Raw genomic sequence first — 16,251 nt, forward strand, 5'->3', positions numbered from 1 at the left:
ACTTACCTCAAACTGGCTCAAAAATCAACCTAAGACCATGTTCTTGCCACGAGTACTCGACTCCAAATGGCCCAAATCTACTCAATTCAATTGCATAATGTAAATAACACTTCAAGTAACTGATTCTACAATTAAAGTCTAAGCTAATTTGCGAAATTATGTAAAATGACCAAGATGCCCCTCGGGGTCATGTCTCGGAATCGGGTGAAATTTGCATTTTCAGAGACCTTGTACTCTCACGAGTTTATACATAACAAGAACACTGAAATCGGAGTCCAAATGACCCCTCAAATCCTCATTTAAAGGTCTCTTAAACTCAAGCCCTAATTACCCATTTTTCCCAAATTTTTCACCACTAATTAGGTCTTTAATCACATAAAAATGAGTTATGAAGTCAAGGATGTTATCTCCAAGTGATTCCCCTTTGTTTTCCTTAAAAATCTCTCTCAAAAGCTTCAAACCTGGATGAAAATGGTGAAAGAATAGCTCAAATTTGCGAAGGCGACTATTTATATGTTCTGGACCAGGCATTTTCGCATCTGCGGCCCAATTTCCCTTTTGCGGTACCGTATTTGCGGTCCTTGAACCGCATCTGCGGTTTTTTACTTAAGCCCCAATTTTCGCTTCTACGATCCTTTTTTCCGCATCTGCGGCATCGCAGATGTAGCCCCTATGCCACTTCTTTGGTTCCAGCCTTCCCAGGCCCTTTCCGCTTCTGTGCTCCTTTTCCCCCATCAACGTCATCGCACCTGCGGTCCCCAATCCGCAGGTGCGGAAACACCAGAAGCAGAAAATCTGAAGCTTCTTCAAAAATTCCAAACTCTTTATTAACCATCCGAAATCACCCCGAGGCCCTCGGGACCTCAACCAAAAGCACAAACATCACCTAATACCCTATTCAAACTTGTACCAATCTTCAAAACACTTCAAACAACATCTAATCAACCAAAACACATCGGATTCAAGCCTAAGTTTCTAAAATCTTCTAAATTTCACTTTTGATCAAAAACCCAACCAAACCACGTCCGAATGACCTGAAATTTTGCACACACATCCCAAATGACACAACGGAAATACTACAACTCTCGGAATTCCATTATGACCCTCGAATCAAAATCTCGCTATCAAACCGGAAACTTCAAAAATTTAACCTTCGACATTTCAAGCCTAAATTAGCTACGAACCTCCAAAACACAATCAGAACAAGCTCATAACCCCGAAATCACCCAACGGAGCTTACAGAACCATCGGATTTCCATTCCGAGGCCGTCTTCACACTGTTTCGACTACGTTCAACTTTCCAATACTTAAGCTCTCATTTAGGGATTAAGTGTCCCAAAACTCTCCGAAACTCAAAACCGGACATCCCAGCGAATCAAAATAGCAGAAATAGACTCGGGGAAAGTAGTTAATAGGGGATCGGAGCGTTAATTCTTAAGATGACTGGCCGGGTAGTCACACTAAGTAAAGAATGCCATTGTGATATAAAGCATTAATAAAATATAGAGTAAAATGGTGATATTGATAGGCAAAAACCATAAACATCTACTAGAAATTCCCAAAATCCAATGTCAGAAGTGCATGAGCAATCTAGCAGAATATACAAACCACTACAACTATTGTCTGAAATGAAATAAACAGAAATATGAAATGCAACAAGAAGGAGACTTCGGGTGCTGCAAATCGGAGCATGGGGGAGCAGCTCACCACTAAGTCTCCGGGTAATGTGGATGCGTGTCCGAATGGATTCTAGATGTACCTGCCTCAGTACCTACACAATTTGTGTAGAAGTGTAGCATGAGTACGTAATCAACGTGTATCCAGTAAGTAACTAGTCTAACTTCGAAGAAGTAGTGACGAGGGGTCGACATCGACACTTACTAATGGTTAATAAATAAAGTGCAAGAATTATAAATAGGCATGAAATACAATAGTGACAATGGAATAAGAAAATAATAAATAATGTGATTCTTTAACAAAATATCAATTTAAAGTTCCCAAATATCACATAACATTTCAACAAATAAGAACAATCAAGTAAATATCAATTCTCAAGTCATGAAGGAAATATGAGGTATATTCGGACTCCTAGCAATATTAAGCACGAGTTATGCCGAGTTCGTACTGCCCGATCTATAATAATAGTGTACAAACACTACCGAGGTCGTATGGACCAATCCATGGATGCATCACTTTATGTATATTATTGAGGCGTTCGGTCCGATCCACGGGAATAGAGAGACTCTTCAGACTATGGGGCATACAATTGCAACACCAGGATGGGCACATAAGAAGCATGATTTCCTATCAACAATCGAATATTCCTCCAAATCTCAAAGTAATGAAGCTCAACCTAACATAATCCCTAATAAAATTTCAATTACAATTCAAGTGATTAAACTAACAAGTTGGGTTCAAATAATGTAAATATAGCATGATAAAGACCTAAGTCTACCCCGACATAAACATAATATTTAGCTACGTATGGACTCTCATCACTTAATGCGAATGTAGCACCCAAAATTAATAACAAATAACAATTTAAATACATATGGGGCTAATTTCCTCTTACAAGGTTAGGCAAGAGACTTACCTCGCTTACAAGTCCACTACTCGGCCCTTCAACTTTACAAATTGCTCCAAATTGATGCTGAGCAATCCGAAACTAGTCAAAGGTCGTACAAACTAGTCAATATATGCTCAAAAGTTCATAATTCATCTAGTAATTATCCAATCCAAATTGGAAAGTTCCTAAAAGTCACCCCGAGGCCCATGTGCCCGGATTTTGCAAATTTTTGTAGATAAAGATAAACCATGACCTTACGAACTTAAATATATAATTTCTACCTAATTCCATAATCAATTTTGTGGTCTAATCTCATTTTTACCAAACCCTAAGTTTTTCAATATAATCCTATAATTTTCACAATTTCTATGTTAAAATCTATCCATAATCTGTGTATTAAACTCACATTAGGTAGGAATCACTTACCTTAAAATGCTAGATGAAAAACCCCTCTCCAAGAGCTCCAAAATCGGCTAAGATATGTGAGTAATTAAGAAAATGGCCCAAGTCAAGTTGTCCTAAGTCAAGTTTTTAAAACAAGCTACTGCCCAGGTTTTCCTTCTTCGCGATCGTCAAAGAGCCTCGCGATCGTTAAGGCAAAGTTCGCATTGCACAGATTTTCCACTTCGCAAACGCGACAGGGGCCTCGCGATCGCGAAGGCTAACCTGGCCAACCCTTCATGAATACGAGCTCCCCTACAAAAGTGCGAAGGCTACCAGCCTGCCAACCCCCAGCCTCAATTTCTTCTTCGCAATCATGACTTACACTTCGCGAACACAAAGTTTCACAGTCTTTTCCCATCACGAACGCGGAGCATAGAATCTCCCCAAACCAAATCCTTCATCGTGAACGCAAGAAATCGTCCGCGTTTTCCAAGAAGGAAAACAGCACCAGTAATTTTTACAATTTTAGACTTAACTCTGGGTGGTTCGAAACATACCCGAGCCATCTGGGACCGCATCCAACTGTACCAACAAATTCAAAAACATAATGTGAACCTACTCGAAATCTCGGAACACATAAAATAACATCAAAACTAAGAATCGCACCCTAATACAAATTTAATCAACTTATGAACTTCAAACTTCTTCAACTAGTTCCGAACGTGACGAATCATACTTAGACAACTCGAAATGATGCCAAATTTTACGCACAAGTCACAAATCACCATACGAACTTATTCTCGGACTCGAAATCCCTAACGAACATTGATAACACCAAATTCTACTTCAAAACAAATTTAAGAAACTCTAAAACCTTTAAGGCACCAACTTTCAATATTAAGCATCGAAATGCTTTCGGATCACCGAAACTCGATCCGAACACATGCCCGAGTCCAAAATATCATATGAACCTATTGAAACCATCAAATCCTAGTTCCGACGTTGTTTACTCAAAATATTGACTCAAGTCAAACTTGGTCATCTTAGGCCACTATTAAGGAACTAAGTGTTATGAATTCAACCTGAACCCTTCCAAAATCAAACTAATCATTCTCGCAAGTCATAAAATAGTAAAAGCACATACGAGAAGACTTAATTAGGAAAATGGAGATCTAGAAAGCAAAATGACCAGTCGAGTTGTTACAGCAAATATATTTTTCCAAAGGATGATGATGGCCTTCGTAAAGCCTTATTTAGCTTGACATCTGTAGGCATGCAAAATTTATTGGATTTAAATTCAATAAAATAATTTAGACTATATTTTAAATATATTAGTTCAAACAAATATTATGGGCTAATATAAGTGGATTAATTACTTAAGTTCAATAAATATCGACTGGGCTAGCCCATATAATGGGGCTATAAATGATGAGCCCATTTCATTAGGCTCAAAGATGTCATTTTCTTAGAGCCCCAGTTTAGTGTCACATGTTAAATGATGTAGAATGCCAAGTCGAAAAGTCAATAGGATCATGTCACGTGTCAATATGACAAGGCATGCCAAGTAGGGGTGGGCATTCGGTACTTCGGTTCGATATTTTGGTATTCGGTTTATTAATTGTGTATACCAAATACCATACCAAAATATTTCGGTATAGTTAGGTATTTTTTATTTTTGTTTGGTACGATTTCGGTTTAATACAGACGTGTAAGGCAGCACCACAGCAGCACTAAATAATCTGTCGTTCTGTGTCACGACCCGGATTTCCCACCCTCGGGAGTCGTGATGGTGCCTACTTGTGAAAGCTAGGCAAGTCGCGTAATAAAAAATCCCTAAATCTTTTATTTAGCCTTTTTAACTATTTAAACTAATATGTGAATAACAGTGAAATATTAACACTTAGTCTGATAAATTAACCATAAACAGTACGATAATGCCAACACACATCTCTACCCGGAATATGATGTCACGATATCACGGACTGTCTATGAATACTACATACAAATGTCTGGAAAGAAAGTAAAATTTGTCTCGGAAGCAAATGAAAACAAAATACACATAAAGATAGAAGAGAACGTCGGGCCTGTGGACGCCTGCAAGACTACCTCGGGATCTTTAACTGGACTGAAGGCAGCCACCCAATGCTACGGTCCAAAAGCTGCCGCTCCGGGATCTACACATAGTGCAGAGTGTAGTATCAGCACAACCGACCCCATGTGCTGGTAAGTGCCTGGCCTAACCCCAGCGAAGTAGTGACGAGGCTAGGACCAGACTACCAAATAAACATGTGTAGTTATATAATATGCAGCGGAAAATAAAACATGAATAAACAAGTAAAGATGGAGGGGGTACATGTTGTGGGGGAATATCAGTACCAACAGTAAATTAAGAGAAAAGCATAAGAACAATTTAGAATTTTACAACCAAACAATAAGGAACTCGTAACTAATCTATGAACATTTCGTATTATCAATTGTTGTGGCGCGCAACCCGATCCCAAAACATAATAACTCTGTTGCAGCGTGCAACCCGATCCATATCATTTATCACTGTTATGGCGTGCAACTCGGTCCAATTATATTGTTGTTGCAGCGTGCAACCCGATCCCAATATAGTATTGTTGTGGCATGCAACCCGATCCAAATATAATATTGTTGCAGCATACAACCCGATCCAAATATAATATTATTGCGTCGTGCAACTCGATCCAAATATAATATTGGTGCGACGTGCAACCCGATCCCAATATATAATTCAACGCCAATCACAATGGAGCCCCGACAAGGGAACAATAAGGGAACAACAAAATCCCGGCAAGGAAATCAATAACAACATAATAGAATTAGGTAACAATAGAAAATCAGTAAATAAACGTAAAGGACAACATAACTCAATTATCAGCAAGATTTAGGAAAATCAAGGACAAGTGCACGGCATCACCCTTCCTGCTTTAACACTCTCTTACCAAAACAATACTAACAAGAAATAAGGGCAAGGAAACAAATGAAATCACAATAAAATTCCGGCAAGGAAATAACAGTACAACAATTGAATCCCGACGAGGGAACAATATCAAAAATCCTCTTCTCTTTTCCTTTTCACATTTTACTTCACAACTCACTTCACAACTTGAGCCAATGCTCTATAGGGTTCAATTGCCAATTATACTTCTACAATTCATTTTACAACTTGAGCCAACGCTCTTCAATATTCAAATTCTAATATTACTTCCACGAGACTTGCTCATTAATAGAAATCCTCAAAAAAGGCATGAACAATACAAAAGAAGTCACATTAATCATAGTATAAAACTCACGGGCATGCTTGACACCAACGTATAGATACTCGTCACCATGCCTATACATCGTACTCAATAATTAACACATAGCAAATAGGACGCAACTCCTAATCCCTCAAGCTAGGGTTAGACCAAACACTTACCTTAATGCCAGGAACACAATTCAAACCTTTACTATCGCTTTACCTGTTGATTCCACCACCAATTCGCTCGTATAATCGATTTGGAAGAGAAGTTGCCTTTGAAAAATTACCCTATAGAGTTTATGTTTTGAGAAGATGTAAAAAATGGTTGAAAATGCGTCTAAGTTATGAACTTACAGGTTGCAGGTATCGCAATTGAGATCAGGGTTCACAATTGCGAACCCAGGCTCTGCTAAGCTCGCATTTGCGAAGTCGCTTTTGTAATAAATTTGTCGCATTTGCGACGACTGGGAGTTCAGGGCATCTTCGCATTTGCGGAGGGACTTTCGCATTTGCGGTATCGTTTTTGCGATAAAGTCGTCGCATTTACGACCCAAGGCAGCCCAGGCCACTTCTCGCAATTGCGAAGCCTGCAGGCCTAGAGCATACCAGATAAAATCTGCAACATCCTAAGTCCAAATTTCAATCTGTGGCCTATCCAAAACTCACCCGAGCCCTCGGGGCTCCAAACCTAACATGCACACCAAGCTAAAAACATCATACGGACTCGCTCGTACATTCAAATCACCAAAATAACATCAACAACTATGAATTTAGCATCCAAATAATGAAATTTCTTAAGAATTTCAAATTTTCCATTTTTACTCAAAAACGATCCGATTCGCGTCATTTCAAGTCCGTTTCTTACCAAAATTCACAGGCTTATCTTAAATCATATATAAGACCTGTACCGGGCTCCGGAACCAAAATACGATCCCGATACCAATGGTTTCAAACATAAATTCTTCTCTTTATTTCATATTTAATTCAGCAAAACAATTTCTTTCAAAAATTCATTTCTCGGGCTTAGGACCTCGGAATTTGATTCCGGACATATGCCCAAGTCCCATATTTTCCTACGGACCCTCCGGGACCGTCAAATCACAGGTCCGGGTCCATTTATCCAAAATGTTGACCGAAGTCAAATTAATTCATTTTAAAGCCAAAATTTATCATTTTTCACAGATTTTCACACATTGGCTTTCCGGCTATGCGCACACAAATCGTGGTGAGACAGAAAGAGGTTTTTAAGGCATCGGAGCATAGAATTTACTTTTAAAACAAGTGATGACATTTTGGGTCATCACATCCTCCACCTCTAAAACAATTGTTTGTCCTCGAACGGACAGAAGAAGAAAATACCTGAGTCGGGGAAAATATGGGGATATCGGCTCCGCATATCATACTCGGACTCCCAGGTCGATGCCTCAACTGGCTAACCTCTCCACTGAACACGAACAGAAGGAAAAATCTTCGGTCTCAACTGACGAACCTGTCGGTCTAGAATAGCTATCGGCTCATCCTAATAAGACGAGTCCTTGTCCAACTATACAGTGCTGAAATCTAACATGTGGGATGGATCGCCATGATATTTCTGAAGCATGGACACGTGAAACACTAGATGCACGGCTGATAAGCTTGGTGGCAACGCAAGTCTGTAAGCCACCTCTCCCACTCGATTCAGAATCTTAAACGGGCTAATGAACCTAGGGTTAAGCTTGCCCTTTTTCCCAAATCTCATCACGCCCTTCATAGGCGACACCCGAAGCAATACCCGCTCACCGACCATGAATTCCAAATCTCGAACCTTACAGTCGGTATAACTCTTTTTCCTGGACTGAGATATACGAAGCCTATCCTGAATAATCCTGACCTTGTCCAAGGCATCCTGAACCAGATCCGTACCCAACAACCGAGCCTCCCCTGGCCCAAACCATCCAACCAGCGACCAACACCGCCTACCATACAAAGCCTCATACAGAGCCATGTGGATACTCGATGATAGTTGTTGTTGTAGCCAAACTCTGCTAAAGGAAAAAACTGATCCCACGAGCCTCCAAAGTCAATAACACAAGCTCGGAGCATATCCTCCAAAATCTGAATAGTCCGCTCGGACTGCCCGTCCGTCTGAGGATGAAACGTTGTGCTCAACTCAACCCATGTGTCCAACTCTCGCTGAACTGCTCTCCAGAAATGGGAGGTAAACTGTGTACCTCAATCTGAAATGATAGACTCGGGAATACCATGAAAACGAACAATCTCCCGGATATAGATCTCAACTAACCTCTCGGAAGAGTAGGAGACTGCCACAGGAATGAAATGTGCTAACTTGGTCAGCCTATCAACAATAACCCACACTACGTCGAACTTCTTCTGAGTCCGTGGGAGTCCAACAACAAAGTCCATAGTGATCCGCACCAACTTCCACTTGGGAAGCTCAATCTATTGAAACAAACCATCAGGCCTCTGATGCTCATACTTAACATGCTGACATTTCAAACACCAGACCACATATGCAACGATATCCTTCTTCATTCTTCTCCACCAATAATGTTGCCGCAAATCCTGATACATCTTCGTGGCGCCCGGATGAATAAAGTACCGGGAATTATGGGCCTCCTCTAAAATCAACTCTCGAAGACCATCCACATTAGGCACGCAAATTCGACCCTGCAACCTCAAAACTCCCTCATCACTTAAGTAACCTGCTTGGCACCTCCGTGCTGCACCGTGTCTCTAAGGACACACAAATGGGGATCATCATACTGCCGATCACGGATACGCTCCAATAAAGAGGAACGAGCGACCATGCAAGATAACACACGACTGGGATCAGAAACATCCAACCTCACAAACTGATTGGCCAAAGCCTGAACATCCAAAGCAAGTGGTCTCTCACCGACCGGAATATAAGCAAGACTGCCCATACTGGCTAACTTCCTACTCAAGGCATCGGCCACCACATTGGCCTTTCCCAGATGATATAAGATGGTGATATCATAATCCTTTAATAGTTCCAACCACCTTCTCTGCCTCAAACTTAGCTCCTTCTGCTTGAACAAAAAAAATATTGCAGACTCTTGTGATCCGTGAATACCTCACATGCCATGTCATACAGACAATGCCTCCAAATCTTCAACGCGTGAATGATGGCTGCTAACTCCAAATCATTAACCGGATAGTTCTTCTCATGAATATTCAACTGCCGTGAAGCATAGGCAATGACCTTGCTACTCTACATCAACACCGCACCAAGTCCAATACGAGATGCATCACAATAAATCGTATAAGGCCCTGAACCTGTGGACAAAACAAACACCGGTGCCGTAGTCAGAGCTGTCTTGAGCTTCTGAAAGCTCGCCTCACACTCATCTGACATTCTGAACTAGGCACCCTTCTGGTGCAACCTGGTCATCAGGGCTGCGATAGATGAAAACCCCTCCACAAACCGACGATAGTAGCCTGCCAATCCAAAGAAATTCTGGATCTCTGTAGCTGATACTGGTCTAGGCCAGTTCTTGACTGCCTCAATCTTCTTCGGATCAACCTGAATACCTTTGCTGATACAACATGACCCAGGAATGTAACTGAACTCAGCCAGAACTCACACTTCGAAAACTTAGTATACAACTGACTATCCCTCAAAGTCTGAAAAACCACTCTAAGATGTTGCTCGTGCTCCTCCCCGCTACAGGAATAGATCAAAATATCATCAATGAAGACTATCACAAATAAATCCAAGTAAGTCCTGAACACTCGGTTCATCAAATCCATAAAAGTTGCCGGGGCATTTGTCAACCCGAATGATACCACCAAGAACTTATAATGCACGTACCGAGTGCAGAAAGATGTCTTAGGGACATCGGTTGCCCTAATCCTGAACTGATGGTAGCCAGATCTCAAGTCAATCTTCGAGAATACCTTGGCACCCTGAAGCGGATCAAACAAATCATCAATCCTCGGCAATGGATACTTATTCTTGATTGTAACCTTGTTCAACTACCGGTAATCAATACACATCCTCATCGATCCATTCTTCTTCTTAACAAACAACATTGGCGCACCCCAAGGCGAAATACTCGGTCTAATGAATCCTTTCTCAAGAAAGTCTTGCAACTGCTCCTTCAACTCTTTCAACTCAAGCGGGGCCATACGATACGGCGGGATAGAAATGGGCTGAGTGCTCGAAGCCAAATCAATGCAAAAGTCAATATCCCTATCGGGTGGCATACCCGGCAGGTCTGAAGGGAATACCTCAGGAAACTCACGAACAACAGGCACAGAATCAATAGAAGGGACCTCAGTACTAGAATTACGAACATAAGACAAATAGGCCAAACACCCCTTCTCGACCATACGTTGAGCCTTCATGTAAGAAATAACACTACGGGTGGAATGACCAGGAGTCCCTCTCCACTCTAAACGAGGCAAACCCGGCAAGGCTAAGGTTACAGTCTTGGCATGACAGTCCAAGATAGTGTGGTAAGGTGATAACCAATCCATCCCCAATATGACATTGAAATCAACCTGTCCAGAAGAAGCAAATCTACATGAGTCTCAAAACCCTCAATAACAACTATACATGAACGATGGACTCGATCTACCACAATAGAATCACTCACCGGTGTAAGCATATAAATGGGAGAACTCAAAGAACCACTAGACATGACCAGATACGGTGCAAAATAAGTCGACACATAGGAGTAGGTAGACCCTAGATCAAATAAAATCGAAGCATCTCTACTACGAACCAGAACAGTACCTGTACCTCCACCTCTAATACCTCTGCCTCCACCTCTAATACCTCTACCTCCACCTCTAGTACCTCTACCTCCACCTCTAGTACCTCTACCTCCACCTCTAGCTGACTGAGCGGGCTGAACGAGTCCCCCAATGAACCTCCTCACTCTCTCTCTCTCGGTGGGAAGTATGATAAGAGCATGACGAGCCAAGTCGATAAATTTGGTCTCATGCTGAGTAACAGTCATAAAACCCCGCTGGAGATGCTCAAACTGCCTCTGATAGATCTCTCTCTAAGAGATGGGGAGAAACTTCTCCAGAAATAGCTGAGTAAACTGCTTCCAAGTCAAAGCTAATGACCTAACTGGTCTAGCCAAACAATAATCTCTCTACCAAGTCTTGATAGATCCAAACGAGCAAAAAGTAGCAAAATCGACCACATTCGTCTCCACTATCCCCATGTTCCTGAGAACCTCATGACAGCTGTCACACCTCCTTTTTCACTACACCGAGGGGTATAAAAGAGTTTTTTCAATTAAAGTGACAATTGAAACGAGATTTATTTCAATTAAAGATTCAGAGTTGCCACTTGGGATAATTTATGGCGTCCCAAGTCACCAGTTCGAATCCCGAATCGAGGAAAATATTGACTCTGTTTACATTCTGGGAACACAGAAATCTGGGTAAGAAATTATGTTAACCCGGGAGAAGGTGTTAGGCACTCCCGAGTTCCGTGATTTTAGCACGGTTGCTTTGATCATACTTGGCTTATTAAAATTGTTTAATTACTCATTTTAGAACCTATGTGCATTTACCTTTTTACCGCTTTTAATTAAGAAATTAACCTGAAACGAGTCATGCGTATGTGTACTCATTTTGTTTGGCGCGTTAAAAATCATGTCACGCGTACGTGTACACGATTAACAACACTTTATTATTATTACAAAGAAAAACTTGGCCAAAATCGCGCGAACGCGTACCTTTATTTATTCTAAAAATTGTAATTATGTCACGCGAACGTGTACACAATTACGATAATAGATTATTAAGAGAACGTGGGTACAGGCATACTAGTATCGTTGAATAATTCGACGTTCTTGATTATCGAAGAAATAGGTCAGCATTTAACTAAAACGCTAAGGTGCAATGTGATTTATTTCAACTAAAACATCATTCTTATACCAAGCTTATGTCCGATTTCCAATACCAGTGGCCAGTTATTTGGCTCATTCTATAGCAACTAGCCTACACGACTTTTAGCTCTAACAAATTTCAGTTTGTTGTTTCCCTTTAGATCTAATAAAGGAAATAATATTCTTTTATTTATACCTAGGACATCAGATTATAGAAATAGTATGTATATACATTCATGACTTTAACACACTTGCAACTACATAACAACAAGAATATCATTTAACTTACTCATTTAACTTAAACAACAAGAATTTCACTTAACTTAAACATTCATAATGCAAATAAAATTGTAGCAAATATCATGGCACCAAGTTAAAGGATCAAATTAGACTTTAAAGCATGGCAAAATATGGCACGCAAACAACTTGTAGCTAACGGAATTTTCTTTTGCTAGATCCAAATGCATTTGAAGGATAAAAAATTAGATTGGGAATGGACCTTTATATTGACCGGATCAAACTTTACATTTCTGTAACTCAAATATCAATCCAAGAACAAAGGCCACGACCACAAACCTTTGCCGGCGGCAACCTCGAGGACCTCTCGAACCACAAACAGAACCAACAATCTGTAACCTCGAAACTCCAATATTCCGACACTAGCACTTGGTGGTTATGGAGCTATTTTGTGAGGTGTGTTTGGACTGATTTTCTTGGTTGGTTTTTTTTTTTTTTTTGAGTTTTTCCAGTGGAGAAGATGAAAATCGAAGTGGGGGGGGGGGTTCCTTTGGAGAAGACGAAGTCAAGGGTGGTGGTCTGGGGTGGGGTTCATGACCTTGTATTTTTCAATGGTTGCCCGTGTATATCCAGTGTATATTGAGAGTATCGCTAGCGTATATAAAATGTATAGTGACTGTATATGGAGTGTATACCCCCTGTCTCCGTTAAGAAGAAGTCATCCCTTTTTTTCGTCTCTGTGTTTTGAACTTCTCCTCTCGTTTATTCTTACTTGAATTATTTTTTTCTCTCTTTTTTTTCTTTTTATTTGTGAAGTGTATTATATGGATTTGTATGTGTGTTTTTGTGTAAGAGTGTGTGTGTGTGCCAGTGATTGTGTGTGTGCGCGTGATGTGAGACGTGAGGGAGTGAGCACTAACATGAGGAAGTGGGGAAGTCACTAATATGAGAAAGTGGAAAAGTCACTAATATGAGGAAGTGGGAAAGTCACTAATATGAGGAAGTGGAAAATAGGAGTTAGGAGGAGAAATCGTGGGGCGGTTGAGGAGATCATGGGTAAAAGGGATATTATTTTGTATCTTTCTTAATTTACTGATTCTTGTTCTTCCGTTAGTTTATTATTTATTTTATTTTAACTTTTCTTGGCACCCTTTTTTTCTAAAGTAAAACATATTAAAAGTAAGATAAAAAATTTTTAAAAATATTATGATTAGACCTAAAAGAAATATTTACAATAAACTAGTATAAAATTTGAGTGCGGTCAAAAATTAGGTGTTCACAGCTGCCCCTCTTTGCTCGGAAACACAAAGAGTTTTCGGGCATAGATAAAGTGAACCATGTGACTAATTTTTTTGCCATATCGGTATTCAAAAGAGGAAAAAAATAAAAAGAAAAGGTGCAACCGAGTCCTGGTTTTGGACAGCCTACATATCCCGGGTTATAAGGGAATCAGGCCGCGTGTAGTTCAGAAATGGATGAGGTGATGAAGTGATGTTCGAGAGTCGAGTGAGGTTACGTCTGAGGCTCCGACCCGCAATCCTGATGTTACATCAAAAATCAAAACATGGAAAAAACTAGCTAAGCCTATCAACTATGAGTTACAAGATTCCTATCTATAAGTCTTCTGAAGCTAGATCTTGAGTCTTGAATGGTTCTTCATGCAGACTTTGGATTTGAACCTTGACGCTTGCTAGTTGCAAGTGCTAGACCGTTCTTCTTCAGATTTTCGGATCAAGACCGGACATGTAGTGCTTGTCACCTTAACCATATCTTGAGAAGCTCACATATTTCATCAACTTCTGCATTTGGATTCACTTCTTGCCTTTCTCTCTCTTTTTTTTTGGATCATGACTAACTTTTGTTGATCAGCTCGGACTGTTGACTCGCATTCTTGCCGCGAACTTCTTTTGTTATTGACTTTAATTGTAACCTGAGATGTTTTCCCTTTCCTCCAAGTAGATGTCTGACCGTTGAACTTGAATTATACTTCCATGCTCTCCTGGTGGGCTCCTGATTGCTGAAACTTGAATTGTATTCCCTTGCTCTCCAGGTGGGCGCCTGATTGCTGAAACTTGAATTGTATTCCCTTGCTCTCCAGGTGGGCGCCTGACTGCTGAAACTTGATTTGTATTCCCTTGCTCTACAGGTGGGTGCCTGATTGCTGAAACTTTAATTGTATTCCCTTGCTCTCCAGGTGGGCGCCTGATTTCAATAAAATAGACAAAAACAAAGAAAATTTTCTGCCCCAGTTTGGTAGCTGGGCATATATATGAGTGTAAACTAAATCATGTTACCAAATATCAATAAGAACTTGAAAGTTGAAACTTGAATTGTACTCACTTGCTCTCCAGGTGGGCGCCTGATTGCTGAAACTTGAATTGTTGTTCCTTGTTCTCCAGGTGGACGCCTGATTGCTGGTACTTCAACTGTTGTTCCTTGTTCTCCAGGTGGATGCCTGATTGTTGATATTTCAACTGTTTCTCCTTGTTCTCCAGGTGGACGCATGTATGCTAGTACTTGGTCATGCTCTTATCTTTAACATCCGTGTTGTTCTCCCTGTTATTCAGATGGGCACCTAACTTCAACAAAAATAGACAAAACAAAAGAAAATTTTCTGCCCCAGTTTGGTAGCTGGGCGCATCTGTGAGTGTTAAACTGAATTATATTACCAAATATTACTAAGAATTTGAAAGCTATGTCCCATTATCCAGGAGGGGTCCTGACAACTCTTAACTAAACGACTATTTTAAATCTAAGCTATATCTTTTAAAGGTATGACGTCTGCTAAATCTTGTTATCTAAGAAGGTCTTAAACTACTCCCCATTATCTGGGAGGGTCCTGACAACTCTTAATTAACGACAATTTTAAAGCTAAATTATATCTACTGAAGGTATGTCTTATGATAAATCTTGTTATCCAAGCCAGTTTTAAACTACGTCCAATTATCTAGGAGGGTCCTGACAATCAAAAATCAAGTCTTATCTTAAGAGTAACAATTTTACGGCTAAATTGTACTCCTTATAACAACACTTACTTATCTAATGGAATGTTTAAAGTTGCGTCCCATATTCAGGTGGGTCCTGAAAACTCTTATGCGAACTTTGAAGCCAACTTATATCCCTTTTGGTACACATTTGTCCTATATTCACTACTTATGTTTGTTTTGGATTTTAACCTAGGTCCCATTTTCCAGGAGGGTCCTGAAGTTTCGAATTGAGTCTTGTCTTAAAAAAATGAAAAATTCAAACCAACTTATATTTTCACAAAGTAGAGCTTATGCTAGATCTTGTACTCATGAATGTTTTGAATTAAAGCTAAGTCCCATTTTCCAGGAGGGTCCTGAGAATTTATACGATCAAACCTGCATGGTACTTGCTTTCCTTACAGGGTGCTTCCTGAAATAAATGCCATCTTTGCCCCTGTTTCAAATCAAAGAAAATCTTGTCAGTTTAAAACGTGGTGGTTAGTTGTGGCATTCTTGCTGGGGATGGTTTTCTTTTTGCCATGCTTTGCTTCAACAGACTGCCTTGAACTGGTCGAAAGGACTATTTTGACCTCATGACTGATCCTTAACTGCAGGATCCCCAACTGTTGTTTTTCACTTCTGACCCTTTTATTTGTAACCATACATCTCTCATGACATTACTGAACCATTCCACCGATTTAACCTTTGCTTACACCCTAGGTCCCACTTTTCATCATACTATCTCCAACATGTCCTAGCCGTATTTTGCTTTGTGCAATTTTGAATCTGGTAGTACACTTTGACATTCCTTCTTATTTGTTGGAACAAAGCTAACCTTGGAAGAGCTTTAGATGAGTAAAAATTAATAGCAATGAAATGCGACGATTTTGAGAATTAAGAATAAAGAAGAAAATCCAAATTTGGATGACTGTTGGAGATAGGAAAAAGGAACTTATCTGAGTG

The sequence above is a fragment of the Nicotiana sylvestris genome, chromosome 5 (genome assembly GCF_000393655.2).
Source record: "Nicotiana sylvestris chromosome 5, ASM39365v2, whole genome shotgun sequence".
Classification (NCBI taxonomy): domain Eukaryota; kingdom Viridiplantae; phylum Streptophyta; class Magnoliopsida; order Solanales; family Solanaceae; genus Nicotiana; species Nicotiana sylvestris.